This window comes from Macaca nemestrina, chromosome 3 (assembly GCF_043159975.1).
Source record: "Macaca nemestrina isolate mMacNem1 chromosome 3, mMacNem.hap1, whole genome shotgun sequence".
Classification (NCBI taxonomy): domain Eukaryota; kingdom Metazoa; phylum Chordata; class Mammalia; order Primates; family Cercopithecidae; genus Macaca; species Macaca nemestrina.
The window spans coordinates 31,684,986-31,707,079 of record NC_092127.1 but is presented as its reverse complement, the minus strand read 5'-3'; the positions used below and the strand labels follow the sequence as shown (position 1 = coordinate 31,707,079).

At 34.7% G+C, this 22,094-nt stretch overlaps 2 long non-coding RNA genes across 2 annotated transcripts in view; one reads left to right on the top strand and one right to left on the bottom strand.

Moving 5' to 3' along the window:
• LOC139362298 (uncharacterized) overlaps nucleotides 1-6,621 on the top strand; it is a 50,796-nt gene extending 44,175 nt beyond the window's left edge. The window contains exons 2-3 of the long non-coding RNA XR_011620873.1: nucleotides 6,176-6,347; nucleotides 6,487-6,621. This is a non-coding gene — a long non-coding RNA (uncharacterized lncRNA). The remainder of the gene's footprint in view (nucleotides 1-6,175; nucleotides 6,348-6,486) is intronic.
• LOC105488627 (uncharacterized) overlaps nucleotides 1-22,094 on the bottom strand; it is a 195,858-nt gene that overhangs the window by 117,729 nt on the left and 56,035 nt on the right. The window lies entirely within an intron of this gene.

Below are 22,094 nucleotides of genomic sequence, written 5' to 3'. Positions count from 1 at the left end.
ATCTATCTATCTATATACACACATACATGTGTGTGTGTGTGTGTGTATAGATAGATAGATAGACAGATAGATATATGTATATATATCACAGTTTCTTTATCCCCTCTTTGATTAATGAGCATTTTGGTTGGTTTCATATTTTTACAACTGCGAATTTTACAACTGCAAATTAACCTACTATAAATGTGTGAGCATGTATCTTTTTTGTATAATTACTTCTTTTCCTCTGGGTAGATACTCAGTAGTTAGATTACTGAATCAAATGGTAGTCCTACTTTTAGTTCTTTAAGGAATCTCCACACTATTTTCCATAGTGGTTGTGATGATATGATTCCATACATAGAAAACCTTAAAGACTCCTCTAAAAAGCTCCTAGAACTGATAAAATATTTCAGCAAAGTTTCAGCATACAAAATGAATGTACACAAATCAATAGCTCTCGTATACACCAACAGTGACCAAGCTGAGAATCAAATCAAGAACTCAACTCCTTTTACAATAGCTGCAAACAAAATAAAATAAAATAAAATAAAATAATTTAGGAATATACTTAACCAAGGAGGTAAAAGATCTCTACAAGTAAAACTACAAAACACTGCTGAAAGAAATCAAAGACGACACAAACAAATGGAAACATACCCCATGCTTCTGGATGGGTAGAATCAATACTGTGAAAATCACCATATTGCCAAAAGCAATCTACAAATTCAATGCAATTCCCGTCAAAATACCACGATCATTCTTCACAGAACTAGAAAAACAATCCTAAAATTCATATGAAACCAAAAAAGAGACTGTATAGCCAAAGCAAGACCAAGCAAAAAGAACAAATGTGGAGGCATCGCATTACCTGGTTTCAAACTATCCTTATAAGGTCACAGTCACCAAAACAGCATGATACTGGTATAAAAATGGGCACATAAACCAGTGGAACAGAATAGAGACGCAGAAATAAACCTAAATACCCTAAATACTTACAGCCAACTGATCTTCAACAAAGAAAACAAAAATATAACTGGAGAAAGGACACCCTATTCAAAAGATGGTGCTGGGATAATTGGCAAGCCACATGTAGAAGAATGAAACTGTATCCTCATCTCTTACCTTATGCAACAATCAACTCAGGATGGATACAGGACTTAAATCTAAGACCTGAAACTCTAAAAATTCTAGAAGATTACATCGGAAAAATGCTTCTAAACATTGGCTTCAGCAAGGATTTTATGACCAAGAACCCAAAAGCAAATGCAATAAAAACAAAGATAAATAGCTGGGACTTAAACTAAAGAGCTTTTGCATGGCAAAAGGAACAGTCAACAGGGTAAACAGACAACCCACAGCTGGGAGAAAATCTTCTATACATCTGACAAAGGACAAAGAAAATCTATACATCTGACAAAGGACGAATTTCCAGAATCTGCAATGAACTCAAACAAAATAGCAAGAAAAAAAAACAAATAATTCCATCAAAAAGTGGGCAGAAGACATGACTAGACAATTTTCAAAAGAAGATATACAAATGGCCAACAAACATGAAAAAATGCTCAGCATCACTAATGATAAGGGAAATGCAAATCAAAACCACAATGCGATACCACCTTACTCCTGCAAGAATGGCCATAATCAAAAAATCAAAAAATAATAGATGTTGTTATGGAAGCAGTGAAAAGGCAACACTTCTACACTGCTGGTAGGAACGTAAACTACTACAGTCACTATGGAGCTTCATGGTAGTTTTGATACCAGGACAAACCAACTTCCTTTTCTTTAAATTTTAGAATGACACTGACCTTTTAATGTCTTATCACTGCGGAGAAAGCAGTAAGTCAGGGCCCCACCTAATTCCAAAAATGATGCTTTGGAAAAAGACAAAAAGGTGATACAAAAAATCCCTTTATATTGAGAAATCTGGTGAGATACTTTTAAAAATTTTCACATGATATGGTTTTGGTAGTATATGATTTAGGCCTGCTTTTGAATATGATATGAAATCAATCATGTAACTTCGGAAAATGTTAAAACTAAAATCACAGCAGATTTTAAAGAGCATGTCATTGTCAGAATAAATGATAAAAGTTGGCATATAAATTACTTCAGGAGTCAGCAAATGGTACATGGGCCAAATCTTCCCACTTTCTGTCTCTGCATGGCTCATGAGCTAAAAATGGATCTTGAATTTGTAAATGGTTGGGGCAAAAATCAAAAGAATAATATTTCGTGACATGTGGAAATTATATAAAATTCAAGATTCAGTGTTCAAAAATAAAGTCTTACTGAAACACAACCACACTAATTTATTTGCATAATGTCCATGGCAAGTTTTGAGCTGCAAGGACAAAGTTAAGTAGCTGTGGCAGAAACTGTATAGCCCATGAGGTCTAAAATATTTACTATACAGAGGTTAATGAAAAGACTTTGTTGACTCCTGATGATCCTACATTTAGAAATATATTTGTTCCTACATTTAGAAAAATACATTTATGTCAATATGAACAAAATAATAATGTTGTATAATATTTCATGTACAGTTTTCTTTTTAGTCTAACCATGAGTATTTACCTTCAAATTAGCTACTTAAATAACCAGTAGTCAACTACTGTAAAACCGATATTTTTAATTCTTTATATAGAGACTTGTGTAAGAGTAATGTAAATATAATCTTATATATGGTAGGCAACTTGTTTAATTTTTCCAAAGCATAAAAATAATCACTAGAAGATATGTCCCTTTCCCTTTCTCTGACTCTAGCCTGTGTCTTTTATAGTAAATTGTATTTTAGGACATCAGGAAAGTTTAATACATAATATATGCTTGGAAAATAAGAGGATTCTATTTTATATATAAACAAATTTAGATGATTAAAAGAGATTGTTAGTAGCATTTTAATGGACTAGAAATGTATATTCAACCATGTACTACTATAAAGGTGTATCATGAGCTGTGAAAACTATGGTTACATTTGCAAAGATTAAAAGTGGATGGGGATGCCACTGTTAATAAGAAAATGGTGGAGAGATAGAAAAAATAATCTAAGCTGTTTCAAAACCTCTCCTCTTTTTGCTTTTGTTTTTCCAAATTCACTTTACCTGAAAGGAAAGATTGACTAGAACATTTTATGAAAATGTTCCCTATTTTACTTATATAAAAATAACCATGAAAAGGTTTTGATATAATTATTTGGATAGATTTTTATGTGGCTTATGATGTATATTGAGTCCTGATATAACATTAGTCATTTGCATGGTTCATTAGAATTAAGCACTATTTAACATATAGGTCTGAAAAATGAAGTGGCCCCTAAAATGAAATCTATGAACAAAGAGAAAAAGGTAAAAATGGAAAAAAACACTGAGTCAGCCAGGGCACAAAATTTCCATATGTCTAAGCATCCATCCCCTTGAGATAAATGCCACTAAGTCAAACAGTGTTTAGGTTCTTCCTGAACAATTGTACTCCCACAGAAGACCTCATCTGTGTTTTTCTGAAGTGAAGAGAGGGGGCAATGTTGGGCCTCCAGGTATCATCCTAACGAAATACGTGTAACATGCCCAAAAGACTAGCCCCAATCTGACTCTAGGGTTCAGATCTTTTAATACCACACAGCCCCTGTCCAAACTGAAACAGCTTCTCTTTGGTACCTCCTCCCCTAAGGTATTTCCAAGGCTGGAAGTTTCTCTTTCCTTTTCTCATAGCCTCCTAAGAGGCAAGCAGAAAAGAAGTATGTGGGATGGATGTGTATGTGGCAAGTGTGGGAAAGGAGATGTCTAATTATTTTTGGTTCAACTTTTCTCTTAGTTAGGAAGACAAGCATAATGACCTGACTCTGTCATTTTGGCTGGTGCCAAGTTATCATCTGACTCTTGATATGTTCATGATTAAAAGTAAAAGCAAACTAATTTTCTAGACTCTAAATCTAAGTATGGAGTTGGTTTTGTTTTCAAGGGCAAAGAAACATCTTCAGAAAAAAATCCCCAATCTTTCTGCTTCTTATATTTATTTTTCATAACATACTGTAAAGATTAGCTAATCACAAAACCAATCACAATATCTTTTACAATACCACAAAGGTATATATTTTTAAATTATTATCAGAAAGTATGGCTATGTGGAATTAAAAACCAGAATTTTTAGAAATAATACTAAATTCAGACATTTACAGAAACATTTCATTTAAACAACTGGCTCTTCAGTGGGCTCTCCTTAACCTATTTTCTCAGTTGTTTAGTTCTTAAAGTATATGCATGGAGACTGAACTACTGGATTTGATTTTGTCTTTGGCGGGATTTTAGCCTCCTATTTATCATGTGCCTGTGTTAGAAATCATACTAGATATTTTAAAAATCTGTGTTTAAAGGTTTACTAAGGAAAATGTGGTATCTGTAGTGCCTGTGGGTGCTCAATAACTGTGTGATTGAATGGATGTTCATTAAACAAAATCTCAATTCTATTATAATAATTTAGTTTCATTATTTTATTTTTATTTTTATTTTTGTTTTGGGAGCAGAGGTTGATTAAAGAGGATTAAATATGGTAAAACATTACAAAAGTGCATTTTTAAAACATCAGAACTATTATGTGTCAGTAACAACATCTACATATAAGAAAATGTTTAATGTTTAATATTGGAATCACATAGTAACCCATTAAATATCAAATCTAATGTCTTCCTCCTTGAGAGTGATATGTAGAGCCTAATAATTTACACTTAGTCTAAATGGAAATTTATTGTGAATGATATGCAACCAAAAGTCATATGAAATTTCATGAAGAATATAATTATAAAATGATTAGAAAGTGATGGTGAGTTTTAGCTATGATTAAGAGACACCCAGACTTCCCTTTCCTCACTTGATTTAGATTCATTGAAAGGATGTTGTCGGGGGCTAACCAAGAACAACCAAATCGTTACAATATATGTGTTTCTTCAGCTCCTTTTTATTACACTAAAAACGTAAAGTTTACTAAATTAGGCAATTCATAGTCAAAGGCAGTCAAGCCTCACATGATTCCATAAGCATGGGCTTGAGAACCTCTGCATAGAACAGGATTGCATTTATGTGCTATGATTTTCCTTCAATTGAATGTTTCTTTGTTTCGATTTTTGAATGTTCCCTTTTTGATCTTTTATATCGATGTATCTTGACCATATAAGGTTGCTTTTATAAGAGCAGATTTGGTATGGAAATTGCTTTGGAAAAATGTTTCACTCTATCACAAGTTCAGTGGTCTCATGTTGATTGATAGAGTCATAAATTCAAAAGCATGATATAGAACATAATTTATTTAATACTTTAGTGCTTTAATATAAAAGATGACTGGCTTGAATATGCAAAGAATTTAACATTTCTTACGTAAGATATTCAGAAAATGTTAACCTAGTTCCATTTGTTTTCAAGACTCGTGACCACTCATATCAGGCCATTCTCACCTTAAGAGATCCAGAATACAAGAGCTGCTGAAAATTGTGGAAGTCCTACTTAGGAGCCCATGTGATATACAGTTTGTCAAAAAACATTTTATCAAAAGGGAAATAGATAAGGAAACTGACAATTTAACTTTCTCTCTCTAAATATGCTCTGAAATTCATATACAGTCCAACATTTTTGGGAGGTTTGTTTAGCTGACATAACAGTTGTCAAAATTCATAGCAGGGTAACATGACTCATAAATTATGCTATCTGTTAAAAACTGAATTCATGCCTAAAGAAATATAGTCGGTGAAGCATGTGCAAGTTTCAATAGTGCATCTCATTAATGATGAGATGATATTGTGGCCAAAAGTAGGAATTCTCTTGAGATACCAACTGAATTTTCTTTGTCATCAGTCTCCCTCATAACCTCTGGTGGTTTATTACCAAGTGGAAAACAAGTCTGCAAAATGTCAATGTCACCAAACTGTAACAATGATCTATAATTTTGATAAATAAGGTTGATATAATGGGTATATTGTTAAAAATCAACTACAAGTTAATATATAAATATACTCTACGTAAAATTATCAGATAAATAAATACCATCATTAAGTAGTATTGGGAACATGATCCATTATGATATCATCACATTTCTGTCCTAGTTGACATTCAATGGTGTTTGTAGATAACAGTTGTAAAAGCTCATTAAAAACTGAAAGTATTTCCAAACATTTCTACATTTGTTCCTTTTTCTTGATTTCTAGAGAATGCTCCAAAGTTTAGGAGAAGATGGAAGAACTGGGGAGTAGGAGACAGCAACAGAGACATCCCGGAAAGACTGGAAAGGACTGGCTAGAGAATTGCAATCATCATGGATGACTGAGGTGGACATGCCTAAAGTTATGGAGAAAAATACTTAGAAGAACTTTTAGAGAGGTAAATTACAGTGCATGGTAATTCAGATACAGCAGAAAAGTTAATGTCTGAGAAGTTTCTCTATAGCAAGGGTACTTGACAGCAATGGTGCTAATGTACATCCCATTTTTTCTTTTTCTTTTTTTTCTTGCCTATAAAGCTCCTGCCTACAGAAAGAGAATAATTCAACAAGTAGTGTAGTCTACAATTTACCAAGAAGAATTGGCAGAGCAAAGACAGAAGCCTCACCAAAATGATGACATTATTCACATTAACACATAACGGCTCTGTGTGTTATTATCAAACAACTTATCTCTAATGAAAGTGATGCTTATTGATAAGAACTAAATTAGTAAGCCAACATACTAGTTTGTGTTTCAAGCAAACTTTATAAAACTTTTATTTGGTCAAAGCTAGTATAAATGTTCTTATCTAAGTCAAAGAATGTTAGAATTACAAATAAAAATCCCTATCTTAAGTAAAAAATGTTTAACTGAATTAGTATTATTTAAATATTTATTGCTCGCAATTTTACAGGAATGATTCTCAAGCATCTACAATTGCATTACATCACTGTACCAAAGTTAGCTTTGTGTCATATTTTAAAAATTCTGCCTTTGAAAATACATGAATTTCAAGAACATTCCTTGAAACTCCATGTCTTTATGGTAGGCTTTTCAAACAATAACATTAAAAAGTCTATCTGTATGTATTGGTATGCTTCATTTAATCACACCTGACCAACTCCAGCACACAAATAAAAAACGAAACTGTTTTAAAGGTATATTAATTAATATTAGTTTCAGCTATGAATACTAGAAAACTTAGATACTATACCTTTGATAAGTTAGAAGTTTAAACCCCATTAAAAAAGAAGGCAAAGGATATGAACAGACATTTTTCAAAAGAAGACATACATGCAGCCAACAAGCAAATAAAAACAAGCTCAATAGCACTGATCACTAGAGAAATGCAAATCAAAACCATAATGAGATACCATCTCACACCAATCAAAATGGCTATTATTAAAAAGTCAAAAAATAACACATGTTGGCAAGGTTGTGGAGAAAAAGGAACTCCCACTGTTGGTGGGAGTGTAAATTAGTTCAACCAATGTGGAAAGCAGTATGGCAATTCCTCAAAGAACTAAAAGGAGAGCTACCATTCGACCCAGTAATCCCACTGCTGTATATATACCCAGAGTAACATAAATCATTGTACCAAAAAGACACATCATGCGAATGTTCATTGCAGCACTATTCACAATAGCAAAGACATGGAGTCAACCTAAATGCCCATCAATGACAAATTGGATAAAGAAAATGTGATATGTATACACCATGGATTATTATGCAGCTATAAGAAAGAACAAGATCATGTCTTTTGTGGGAAAATGGATGGAGCTGGGTGCCATTATCCTTAGCAAACTAACACAAGAACTGAAATCAAAATACTGCATGTTCTCACTTATGAGTGGGAGCTAAATGATCAAAACTCATTAATACAAAAAAACAGAACAGACAATGGGGTCTACATGAGGATGAGGGGTAGGACGGGGATAACTCTTGGGTACCAGGCCTAATACCTGGGTGACGAAATAATCTGTACAACCAATGCCTGTGACACAAGTTCACTTATGTAACACAGCATCAGATGTACCCCCAAACCTAAAATAAAAGTTTAAAATTAATAAATAAAAAATAAAAATAAACAAGTTAGAAGTTTAGTTTCCCTCTGGAATTTCACAGTTTCAGGGCAAGCAGAACAGCCTGCAATGCCCTTTGTAGTCCTACAAAGCTGACAAAGGATCTCTGAGAAGTCTTCAGACAATGGGACTTGTTCCACTTTTCTCTTCTGTTATTTCTAGGATACAGCCCTCACAATCATACTCTAAGATGATAATCCAGCCATCACATCTATGTTCCAAACCGCGGGATGGAAAAGACGAAGACCAAAGGACAAAGGTGTGCACCAGCTGTTTCTGAGGGGATACTTCTAGAAACTGCACAAATCACTTCCATTTATACCCCATTGGCTAGAACCCAATCACCAGCCCCCACCTAGTGGTAAGGGAGAATGGAAAATACAGTTTTTGTTTTGAAGGCTTCATCCCTTGAAAAAATTTCTATTTCTATGGAAGAGGCAAGAGATACTGAAGAACACCTAGGTTAGAATGACTTTTCCCATATTTCCGAGTAAGGGTTTTGCCCTTTTGATAAGACCATGGTTTCCTCGCTCTAAAATGCAGTTTCATGCAGAAATAGGAGCATCAGATTGCTGAGTTGGATAAAGAAGTTGCACAAGAAGATAAAAAAAAAAAAAAGATAAAATTAGCCTGACATCCTGTTTTAAACCAAAGCAGCTCAACTGGTATTTTTTGCTTGAGGGGAAGTTGGACTACAGTCAATACTGAATTACCTTTGATCCATGGAAAACCTGTCCTTCACTCAAGGCACATATTTGACAGCTTTTAACCTAAGTTTTGAAACCACACTCCACTATTCTATATGTAAGAGTCTTCCCCGTTGGCAAATTCCTTCCTTCGAGAACAGCATTAAGGTGAGCATGAGAAGAGGATGTTCAGGTGTGGAGATTTGGAGGGCTAAAGCCTTGGATGTCATTCACTGATGCATTGTTAAGGTTAAGGCCTAATGAGAAGACAACTGTTGAGCAATTAAATCAGCTATTTTTAGATTGTGCTACATATATCAAAGGCTGAAGTCTATCTAACCTTTGGGATAATTATCAAAACTCATTCACCAGCTTCTCTTTCTTCCTGACAGCTACCAGGCCTTTATCACTGATTTACACTGTCATATGCAGGTTTAAAACACCAGGGAAAATTTCCTTCCTTTTATGTAGCATATGATTTCCAACTATTCAGCCCTCAGTCTGTATTCAGTTTACAGTGTTATTTCATTAAATCTCACCAGTGACTTCTATATGGTGTTCATATTCAGCAACAAGTAGCTTTAATATTTGATGACATCTAGGCAGAGAGGAGGAGAAACTGTATATTTATAGTACCTTTCCTCTCGCCTTCACTTTCCGCTATGGTAACAAAGGCCAGGGTGGCTATTTTTCTTATTATTTTCCCATTCTGACTGTGAGCAAAGTATCAGAATCTGCAACTTGAATTTAAAGACATTAAACTACTTCCTAAGGATACCCAAAGAATGTCTAAGAAAAACCAAAAGCTCCATGAATCTGGTAAGGGCTGTCTAACAACACACAATCTGATGAAACTCAAAAGGGCAAATATTCAGAAAACAGAATGGATTCTAAGTACAAACAAGCAAATGAAGTATTTTCTTGAAAGATTGAAAACCGTATCTATGACTTATCTCCAAGACTGGTTGGCAAAGTAAAAGAGTTTTACCTACTCACAAGCAAAATATAAATTGAAAGGTTAAACAAAAATCCGTAAAATAAGAAAAATAACATAGACAGGGTACCCAACATGACTGAACTCAAGTATATAGTTTCATCTGCACTAACAATTCGCATCAAGAAGGGTGGGGTTGGTAAGAAACATGATAAAACTTCCTGCTTCTTGATATTTTACTTCGTCCCAGATGAAACATTTATTTTCCTTTAAAGTCATGTATCCTATCCATAATCTCAGGATGCTATTGAAGTATTTATTAAGAATTCAATACACTCCAGGATAAACCCTGATATACCGTACTCTTTCCTGTTTGTTTCCCTTCTTCCCACGGTCGTATCATGTATCTTTTTACAGTAATCCCAAATATATATCATTTCTCCCTTTACCTACAAGACTTAAAAGGTATATAATGGTGACTAAAATATTGCATTTCTTTTCATTGTTGCTTAACTAGATTTTACGTATGAAATTATGTGCTTTTTCTCATGAATCAATACTTTCTGTTTATAAAATCAATAGCAGTGTTTAATTATTAAATATATTAAGGCAATCTTAAAGTTGTATAATTTAACACTACTTCCATAAGAAACCAATATGGGCTACTGCATCATGCTTTTCAGGGACCTGAGTTTTATAGTAGTGACTGCCTGAAAACATTATGCCAGGTTAATAATGTTCGGGGCTTTTTCCTGAGGCAATTTAAAATGAGAACATTTATTTTTATTCTCCCCAGTGGAGCCAGAGTTACATTAGGCATACAGCTGTAACTTTTTATTCTCTCTTATCCTGACAGGCAGGGTGACAGTGGTTACTCTCCTCCCAAGTAAACTACATTTGATTATAAACTAATGAGATGATGAAGGCTTACTCCTCAACACCTTTCTGTCATGTAGCATCAACTTGGTATGTCCTGATGAGCCAAAAGTTAGCTGGGGAAGAAAAATACACCTTGGGGAACAACCAAACAAAAAATAATTTCCAATGTACACAACCTCCTTGAAATAACAAAAGTAGTCAAATTTTCTTTCCAAAACAAACAAAAAAAAAGAAATCAAAAAAAATATGTAACTTATCTAAGGAAGAAAGGCATTTCAAATACTTTATTTAACTTTTACTTTCATTACTTATTTATTTCATTTTTAAATAGATAATGATAAAAACTTATGCCTACTTTGAAGGACTGTTGTGAGAATTAAGTAAGATCAAACATTGAAGTTCTTTATGAAAGTTAAAGTACTATGTAAACATTAAATTAATATTATTTCATTAAGAATATCATAGCAAGACCTGGCACAGTGGCTCATACCTGTAATCCCAGCACTTCGGGAAGCTGAGGCGGGTGGATCACAACGTCAAGAGATCAAGATCATCCTGGACAACATGGTGAAACCCTGTCTCTACTAAAAATACAAAAATTTGCTGGGCATGTTGGTGTGTACCTGTAGTCCCAGCTACTCGGGAGGCTGAGACAGGAGAATCGCTTGAACCCAGGAGGTGGAGGTTGTGGTGAGCCGAGATCACACCACTGCACTCCAGCCTGGTGACAAAGCAAGACTCCATCTCAAAAAAAAAAAAAAAAAAAAAGAATATGATAGCAGAAGCTTCTTCTTTTCGCCCATGCAATGAACACAGTAAGTGGTCAATGTATTTTTAAATAATTTGGCGGCAAAAGGGCCTAATTTCCATGCTTTGCTGAGTTTTCCTCTTGCTTCTGGATGACCAACAACGCCCTTTTAGTATTCCTCATGAATGGCTACAAATAATCCCACTTGTCTTTCCCATTACACATAGTTTTATGGTTTCTTTTGTTTGTATTTAGGTTCCCAGGCCATATAAAAGCTTCTCGAAATCAAGAAACGTTATATATCATTTGTATATACCAGTGTATATCATTTGACTGCACGGTATGTACAAAATCAATTCTCATTCTGTCAATAAAAGCTGCTACGCAACATATTTCTTTAACCATATATCTTTATTTCAGAATCCAAACAGTGTAGCAAAAATATAACTAAAGCTATAAAGGATCAGCCCCTTCTTCAGCCTTGATGTGCCATGTTCTTTCTACTTGTGTACTCTCGATTCGTAGCACAATAAAATACATGTTGTTTTTAGGGCAGTAATGTCCTTCCCCTTACAAAAAGCCAAACTCTTTTAGTATTACAAGTGGCTCTTAATATTGGAAGGATGATTTCAAAACCACCTGATATTACAGTGCCATTCATATAACTAAAGCTCTCACTCCAGTAATATCCCATAACTTTAGGTTGTAGAGAATCAGGCAGATGAATTCTGTTTCTTCCAAACTCTACTCTTACTTTCCATGTAACTTTAATGGCCCATTTATAATATGCATTTTGTCTAGACAACTTTTCAGAGAACTAATGAGACCCTGGTGATGTTTACTTTACTTAATTCTGATTATCACATTCAATAGCCTTATAAGTCATTTCACATTTATTAGTGACTAATATATACTATGCATAGATATTTAATGTAATATATCATAAATGTCTAACATATATTATCAGTAGCTGGATTCCCCAACTGAATTCTGTGTAATGAAGTAACAAGGTGTTCCGTGGCTTATTCATAGTTCTTTACACATAAACTATACTCAGCAAAAGTGTGTTGGTAAAATCCATGATGCTGACAATATGTTTCTTTTTGTTTGGTTGGTTTCATAATGTATCAGTTATTTAATTATGTTCTTGATAAGAAATTTATAATACCAACTTGTAAGATAAGTTTCATTTTTCAGGCCAAACAGGTTGCAGGTATCCCTGGAGCTGAGGAATAGCTTTGGTTTTGGTAAAATTTGTGGGTCCACAGCTGCCTGGTCAAACTTGCCCTGCTCTGTAATCTCATATTTTTTTTTTATTTTTTTTTTTTTGAGATGGCGTCTTGCTCTGTTGCCCAGGCTGGAGGGCAGTGGCACAATCTTGGCTCACCACAACCTCTGCCTCCTGGGTTCAAGCGATTCTCCTGGCTCAGCCTCCAGAGTAGCTGGGACTAGAGGCGCGTGCCACCATGCCTGATTAATTTTTGTATTTTTAGTAGAGACAGGTTTCACTATGTTGGCCAGGCTGGTCTCAAACTCCTGACCTCGTGATCTGCCCGCCTCAGCCTCCCAAAGTGCTGGGATTACAGTCATGAGCCACCAAGCCCGGTCTTCTCATATTTCTTTCTTTGTGCCAAAGATGTCACTGTCTGTTGTCTGGGCTTTCACAGCTGTTTCTTCCTGAAGTAAGCCTCAGTAAGATATTTTGAGATTTCCACATTGCTGATATCAATTTTTGGGTGGTGATGATGACAATTACTGCCGTGCTCTACACAGAGGAACTTGATTGAGGATCCAAGGTTCAGTCAATAGCAAGCAGCAAAACACGGCTCAGCGGCTTCAGGAAAACCACCTGTTTGCCTTGATGACACCCAGTGAAGATGAACAGAATGGTCCCGGGAGAGATGATGGCTCACAGTTTTCTCACATGCTAACTGGAGGGTTTTTTTTACCATGGCTCAACATCCCTAAAGGCACATCATCAGTAAGGTAATATCTAGGCATTTTGCAGAGTTTCACCACATGGGCACCACTATTCTGGTCACTACCAACTGGTTTTGTAACCATAGCAAGGACCTCCTTCACTTTCTTTTGAATCCTGGATTTATCGGCTGAGTACTGCCTCTTGCCCATGGCCTTTCTAGAATACAGAGCAGATCAGGAATACCTGCGAATTCCCCTGAAAAAGGCAAGATCTCGATTGCCATGGGACTTTGCCTTCTTGGGCATTTTAGCCTTGAGATCACTTTTATCAACCTTCCCACTGCCATCAGCCTTCTTGGCTTCAGGCTTCTTTTCCTTAGTATCCAGCTTCTCAGTTGTTTCCACAACCATCTTGCAAGATGGGGAAGGGCCTGACAATATGTTTAAAAAACAAAAAGAAAGATACTGATATAACCAAAACAAACAAAAAAAAAACAAATAAATGAAAAAATGCATCCAATCTAGTCCATTTATCTTCTATATAAATTTAAAATAAATGTAAAAATGGGATGTGCACAGTTCAGCCCCCTTGAAAATCTTGTCACTAATTTTCTTTCCCCTTAAGTGATTTTTCAAAGCCACTAAGTCACTAAGAATAAAGTCATTCTATTTTCAGTTCTTTCAGAAGACTACAGAATTTTGACCTTTCTACCTTGAGTATGTGTTAACCAAAAGAACAGAAGATGAAAATATTTATTGATTACATTGACTTTATTTCACTTATGGAATATGCTTAAATATTACCTGCTATAATTCTTCTCCTATTCTCTTACTGTTACTATTTTTAGTGTCTAAGAAGCAAATTTTGCTTTATTTCTCTTTTCGCTCCCTCCATTGCCTCCATAACCACAAATATAACAGATTAGAAAGTAGTTGATTTAGTTAAATAATCCTCAAATAAAGGAATCCTTATGTGCAGAAAAGCCTTCAGGAAGAGATTTTATGGCCTGGAAGGCATCAGATTCCTCATTTACTTCCATATACAGCCATAAAATAACAGATCTCAGTCATGTGTTATCATACTTAAAGTTTCACTGTTGCAGGTTGATTTCTTTAGTGTATCCATTGCCTTTCCAGGCACTCCAATACAGAAAACAAACAAAGATATAATGTTATTCCTTCATACTTTGCTCAAAGAATGCCAAGGCTACTGCCTTCATGTGATCCCTAAAACAAGTGAATTCACTCTTAACTGTCACACTGGAGATCTGTATAACACACCCCGGCCAGAGGGTAAAATATCCAACTGTCCACTGCTGGAAGTGTTATGAAAAGCCAGTTAAGAAAAGTAATATGTATTGAGGTTTCTTAGAAGACTTAGAATCTATATAGACTCAATTATTTTCAGGGATCAAACTGAGCCATAAGAAAGTTGCTCAACTGGGCCCTATTATTTTGTCCTCTACAGAATTACTTCCCCTTAAGTTGTGTGTTAATATAGGTTTTGGATTTCATCAGGAAACAATACCAAGAATAGCCTATCAGAACCAATATATGTATTTGCTAAGAAATTTTAGGTCGGGAGTGGTGGCTCACACCCATAATCTCGGCTACTTGGGAGGCTGAGGTAGCAGCATCACTTGAGTCCAGGAGTTCAAAACCAGCCTGGGCAACACAGTGGGGCCCGGTCTCTAAGAAGCTTTTTTAAAAAAAAAATAGCCAGGCATGGAGGTGTGCACCTATAGTCTCAGCTGCAGTGAGCTATAAGCATGCCACTGTACTCCAGCCTGGGCCACAAGAGTAAGACCCTGTCTCTTAAGAAAAAAAAAATGTAGATGACTTTTCTATGTTTGCTTTATATAAAGTCCCATTAAAACAAAACAAAACAAAAACACATTATTTTAGAATAAGTACCAGAAAAAATTTTGCTTCCCTTAAGAAATGTTACACATTTTATTCAAAGACATGGAGAACTATATAAACAATCATTCTTTCTTATTGCTTTAAAACTTAGATAGCCAAAGCCAAAATCTCAGGGCAGCAATAACACCTGCATGAAGTCTTATGTGCTGAATAATATATATTCCATTTGCCATGTTGACAATCTGTTCTACTTTCTATTTTCTATGGTTTTCTTCACTGCATGAATTTTCAATTTCCTGTCTCTGTAGAATGAAGCAAACTATATATTTTTTAACAGCAGACAAAATAGGATTATTTATTTCTTCATGGAAATTACATGGCCAGTTGTTTTGTGTTTTGTTCCTAATAAAGATTTTGCATGTGAACAAATTAAGGAACAGAAAAGTGGAGAGTGAAAAATGAACTTGAAGAATATAGCAGGCAGCTTCCAACATGACCCCCAAAACTTCACTTCCTAGTATTCATGCCCTTACAAAATCTCCTCCACCTGAGTCTGGGTGGGACCTGTGACTTCCTTCTTATCAGCATATGGCAAAGATAGTGAGATAGCATTTCTGTGATTAGGTTACATAAGATAGTAACTTCTGCCTTGCTAACAGGCTCTTTCTCTCTTACTAGTTTGATGAGGTAAGTTGCATGTTCCCGCATTGCAAGGAACAAAAGGTGGTCTCCAGCCAACAGCCATCAAGAACTCAGGCCCTCAGTCTCACAATTTTTGGGAAACTAAATCCTACCAACAACTATGATAGTAAGCTTGAAAATTAATTTGTCCCCAGTCAAGCCTTCAGATGAGACTCCAACACTGGCCAACACTTGATCACAGCTTTGTGAAAGACCCTGAATAGAGGATTTCGGTTAACCCATTCCCAGATTCCTAACCCTGAGAACCTATGAGAATGAATTTGTGTTGCTTTCAGCCAATGAGTGGTAATTTGTTGTGCGGCAATAAGAAACTAATTGGAAAAATGCCCATATATTTTACTTATTTCATAATTTTACTCATGACCAGTCTTGCTTTGTGGTTATATTAACACATTAGAAATGTGTTGGGGTGAATAAAAAGTGAATAATTTACCCCTTTCTTTTTTTTATCAATCCACAAAGTATTATCAATTATTTCATCAATTTATTTATATATATATCACAGCAATAACACTCCTTATTTTTTCTGTTTTTTCATTCCATTTGTAAAGCTATATCCTATAGAAGATTATAATTCTTAAAACCATGTTTATAAATAAGCTATTTTCCAGATGTTCCAATAAGACCCTTGAATGTCTGGGTAAAAAGGAGGTTAAAGGCTTGTAGTCAGAGAACAGAAGAGCAAAATATAAAGGAACATGAACTAAAATTAATGGCATGCTTCTTTTCCCTCTGCTTTCACAGACTTTTATTGATGTAAATAAGAAAGTGTTTTTAGCTTCTTTTGAATAAAGATATTGGTCTATAAAAATAATTATATTTCTTTGGCAATTAATACAGTCTTTGAGTGCTAACATTATCACTGGAAACTCTTTTTTGCAATGCAGCATAATTGAAGCATGCATGTTGTTAAATCTGCAGGAGGTTAGTTATTTTATTACCCAATACTGTTCATTATATATACTACACTTCTGAAAAAATATTGACTATGTTATCTGCTTCTGTAATACTTTTTCCAAAAGTTAGCGTTTTGGTTTTTGTATTTTTTTTTTTGAGATGGAGTTTCGCTCTTGTTGCCCAGGCTGGAGCGCAATGGCGTAATCTCGGCTCACCACGACCTCCATCTCCCAGGTTTAAACTGTTCTCCTGCCTCAGCCTCCCGAGTAGCTGGGATTACAGGCATGTGCCACGATGCCCAGCTGATTTTCTATTTTTAGTAGAGACGGGGTTTCTCCATGTTGGTCAGGCTGGTCTCAAACTCCTGGCCTCAGGTGATCTGCCCACCTCAGCCTCCCAAAGTGCTAGGATTACAGGCATGGGTCACCGCGCCTGGCCAAGACTTCTTAAATTATATTCCTTGCAGTTGGCCTCCAGTGTGTCATTGGAATCCTACTTTCTATCCAGTTCATACTATTTTACTGCTTCTCTCTGACTTCTTTGGTCTTTTTATAACAGACTTCAGATTGCAATGCAGTTACAATTAATGACTTCACCAAACATGATAGGAGTTTGATTCTGTGTTCTTTGCTCTCCTTTTCAGCCTCTGTGGAAGACTTGATAACTTCTGTGCTCTAGAAACTTCTAATTGAGCATGAAGAAAGCTGGTAAATCACTGCACTGTAGCAACAACAATCCAGTGTTTTCTCTGCCTAATGATCCTAAAGCTCATTCAATATATGTTCGTCATCAGAAATCTTAACAATGTTCAAGGCATATTTGTCAGAATTTGGAATAAGCTTGCACAAATTCCCTCTTGCAACATTCTATAGCTTAACTCAATTCCTTTCTCTTTGTATAGATAAGTGAAGCCCCAGAAGATTTACTAAGAGTAAACAACTCTAGATATAAGATTTGCAGGACTTTAATATCAGACACCTGCTGGTCATATAATTGAAATTGTCTACACTGAAGTAGAAACTAGTTTACCAATTATGTTTCTTTTTATGGTCCCAAACCTCATACTCATTTATATCTATATTACTAGTTTGCTAGCCAGCAATTTCTGCTACTTATTATTTCTATCCTGCTACTTTAATAAAAGTTTGGATTGATTTCAGAGCAGTTATGCCAACAAATAATGATAAAGTAGAAATATGTGCATTGGGCAGCTTTTGAGATTGAATGTGCTCACTAAATCTTTGTAGAAACCTTCCTGGATTACCTATCTCACCCTTCTCTATTACTGCACCTGTAACTTTTCAAAACCCGGGATTACATCAGTTATTTATCTGCCAAATTTTGTGTCTCCCCTTCAATGTAAGTGCCATAAATACAAGGACTCTGTGTGTAGGTATGTGTGAGCTAGTCACAATTATAATGGAACAGTGAGAAAAAGTCACTAAAGATATCAGTGTCTGGCATGTAATAATAACAGAAACTCAGTAAATATGTTATTAAATATTTAAACTATGGGGAAATGGGAAAAGAGAAGGCTATTGTCTAGGTAAATATCAGTGCCATGATGATGGGTCATGGTAGCTGGTTTCACTGGCACATGTTTCATTGAACCAAGCTTTTCAAAGGCTTGGTCTCAGCATCTGGAAAAGCAATCAATTGAAAAGATATAGTGGTGGTGTGGGTGCTGCAGGAGATGTCATTGTAGGCTTGCAAACAGCAAATGACACCACTGAGGCATCCATGCCACATGTTACATGGCACTCAGATTCACTGACAATAGAAAACCTTCATAAAATCATATCTAGAGTCTCCAAGGTTAGCAGTGGAAGATGAGTCATAACATGGAAGTTAAGATTTTATTTTCCTAACAGAAAACATCAAGGAAGTTCTGAGGTTGAACAGATATTCTTAAGAGACAGATATACCTCTATGAAAAAAATAAGACTTTGAGGCCCATTTCCTCCTCCTGTCTCTGCTGCAAACCTTGATGATTAAAATAGTTAGGAAGTAAAAGATTTCACAACTGTGAGACCTCTTGATGACCTATGAAATCAAGAGGCTCTGACAGCTAAAGAAAATTTTAAAATCATGTTTTGCATCACCTGAAGGGTGTCCTCCCCACCCTTTAACCCTCGATGAGACCTTGAATGCTAGCTAGAGTTTTAAAAATCAGTGGGTGGAGTTGTGTGTTGTTTCATCATTTGCACCATTTGCACCCAACTGTATATCCATCTGATGAAGCTTGGAAAATATACTTGTTAAAAAAAAAAAAAAAAAAAGAATTAAATCAAGAGACACACAAAATAAAATAGCAGAAGGCCAGGATAGAGAACAGGTAAAAGCAACTGTTGCAATGTCTATATAGTTTTTATGGCTGCAGTACAAATATGTCTCTGAGCTTCCAAACAGCCAAAAAAAAAAAAAAAAAAAAAAACCTATCTTTTTGAGAAAAAAAACTCTTAAGAAAAAATGTCTTCCAAACACTTAATTTTATGTAACATATTCATGGAACAAAATTTTTTAAAAAATCTTACACTTTGCTTTATTTACTGACTTTCAAATGTTTATACTAATCCTATTTTTTCATCTAATTATCCGTCTAAAACAAAAGTAAATTGACAATTACTACCCAAATTTGACTTAGGTAAAATCAATACATACTAACAAATAACTATACCAACATTTTATTTTATAAAACTATACCAAATAATGCTTTGTACTGTTGATGGAAGTTTTCAAAAGAATGATTTTCATCATGTTGACCTTTGATATCCACAAAATTCGATTAAGCAATGAAAAACTCCAGTATCATGTAATCATAGACAGTCAGTGACTTTAATAATCAAAAGAAGTCTACCTTTACCTTTCTTTTTGAGTAGATGGACATAATATGGTTTTCTTCAGTATTTTTTAGTCAGTACATGCTAAAAAGTTTTTCCTCCTTTTTCATAAACTATAAAAAAATTGTGTTTGTTATCCATCTAGTGAAAATGCCAGATAATATAAGGTCCTTCTTAAAATGGGTAAACATAATAAACCTCAGAATTGTCTTATTGGGTTCAGTGAAAAGGAAACATAAACAATCTTAAAATGCCAATTAAAGTATGGGCAGAGAGATGGGCATGAATGGAAGGCAACATGAATTATTTATGTCAGTACTACCCCTTCTGGCATTTAATTGTTCAAGAACAGTCACCGTGGTGCTGTGGCTAAGTACATAAGTTCTGGGGCCAGTGTCCAGGTTTGACTTCTGACTTTACCAACTGACTGTGTTGCCTTGGATAATTTAATTAATCTCTCTCTTCCTCCATTTCCTCATTTGTAAAATGAGCATGATATCAGTACCTCATAGAGGTACAGGTAGTTAAGGAAGTAATCACTTATAAGCACTTAGTGTAATGCCTAGCTCAAGAGATAGAATGATTATTTCTACCATCTTGCCTTTTCTCTAAGCTTGTATGTATTGTATGCTTTCACCTGAATTGAAATTCTTGTTTAATATAAACATTTTTAAATGTTTGTAGCCCCCAGCACAAAGAAGATGCATAATTAAAACTTTGAATTGCATAAATACAATATTGTATCTTATGAGTCAACATCTTTTTACTTAAGAAATAATATTGACGATGTAAAAATGACAGTTGACTAACGATACATAATTAATCACCTTTCTCCAAACTAATTTAATAGGGAACTCCACCTCCAACATGCATAAACACATAGACACACACACACACACACACACACACACATTATCATCATCATCATCTTTGAAGCCACCTATGTAATGGCAGCAAGAAGACTTATGTATTAGAATTGGCTCAGCTTTAATATTATTATGACTCTTTTCAATACCTGACTCTTTTAATATGAATATAGTATAATGAGCTACACATTGGAATTTTAAATTTATAATATTTTAGTTATATTTTTCAAAAAAACATAGGTTGACATTTGAAAATTGTGGAAGCTGTATATTTAAGGCAATTTTATCCAAATATAAACATGACTTGATTATTAGATTATTTTGTGTATTTCAATTCCTTTGGCATATTAAGTGCTTATAGATCACCAATTGTTTGAAGTGGGGGCACACGTTTTTAGAATCACTGGACCTCAAACATTCATGTTTTGCCTAACAGCCTTAAAATTCTGCCTTCCTTTTTTCGGGAAATGGATTGTTATTTTAGAAATTCAAAACAAACACACTAACTTTGAAAGGTACTTTTCCAAGCCACTAACGCCTTGGTCCCAGAAAAGGTAGAATGTACAACCGGCTTTGCTTCCCTGGCAAAATTATTTCAACAATGTTTCCTACTTACTGTGGAAAAATAATTGAATCCAGCTGACCGTCACTGAATGGGCAGCCTAGGAAATATTTTCTTCTAAGAGATTTCCCCCATGTAAATAGAAAAGAGTTATGAAATTGTTCAGAAAATTATAAGTGAACTCTTGGAAAATAAAGCTCTTAAATATTCTTTCAAAAGGGAATGAACATATTGTACATACTCTTTTAATTAAGATTCTGGTTGATATATACTAATGGTTCAGATTTGTTTAGTCAGCGTGATCCTTGATAACACACACAAGGGAGAGGTAGAAAATATTTCCAAAAAACTAAGATTGAAAGTCACATTTTACAGAAAGATAAATTAGGATTTATTTTTATATATCGTCAAATGATTCTTTACTTTGAAAGTAATTTTCCACAGGATTCTTTTAAAAAAAAAAATAGTAACTGTTTGGTTCATGGGACTGTTTTTAGATTGCTTACATGCCAGGCAGAAAAACCTTGAAGCTAAATGTTAGGAATCACTGACAAACAATAAAGATAAAGCATCTCTAAAATTTTCATAAAAGTCAGTAAAAAATACGACTTCATTCATAAAAACATCAATTGACAGACATCTTTTGAAGAATACAGCTACGACTTAAAGCAAGGAGCCCACAGAGTCAAATCCCGTTTTATTCTTGCTGCTTCTTAAATTTGAAACATTCTGGAAACATTTTCTAACACATTTTTTCAATAATGCCCAGCAGTATCTTAATTTTTAAGTAATGACTGAATTAAAACTGCAAACATATAAATAGTTTAAATACTAATAATAGGAGCTGCTATTTATTTCTAACAGTACAAGTCTTTTCACCAGATTCCTTTGTAAGCCATAAAAAAAGTCATCTTTATCGTTTCTCAGACATGTGCTGTACTAAAAAATGCAAGTCTTGATGCTAAATATACATTTAGAAACTGAGAAATTTCTGAATTTTAAGGGTGATACAGCATAACATATCAGTTACCAATAAATGACTTGTACCTTGGGAAAAAAACAGAAAAGGAAATAAAGCATTTTTATTAAGATATATGACTTCCTCTTGTTTTATGTGGTGAATTAAAATAAAATCACTTAAAACAGTAGAAACTCAGTTGCTATCA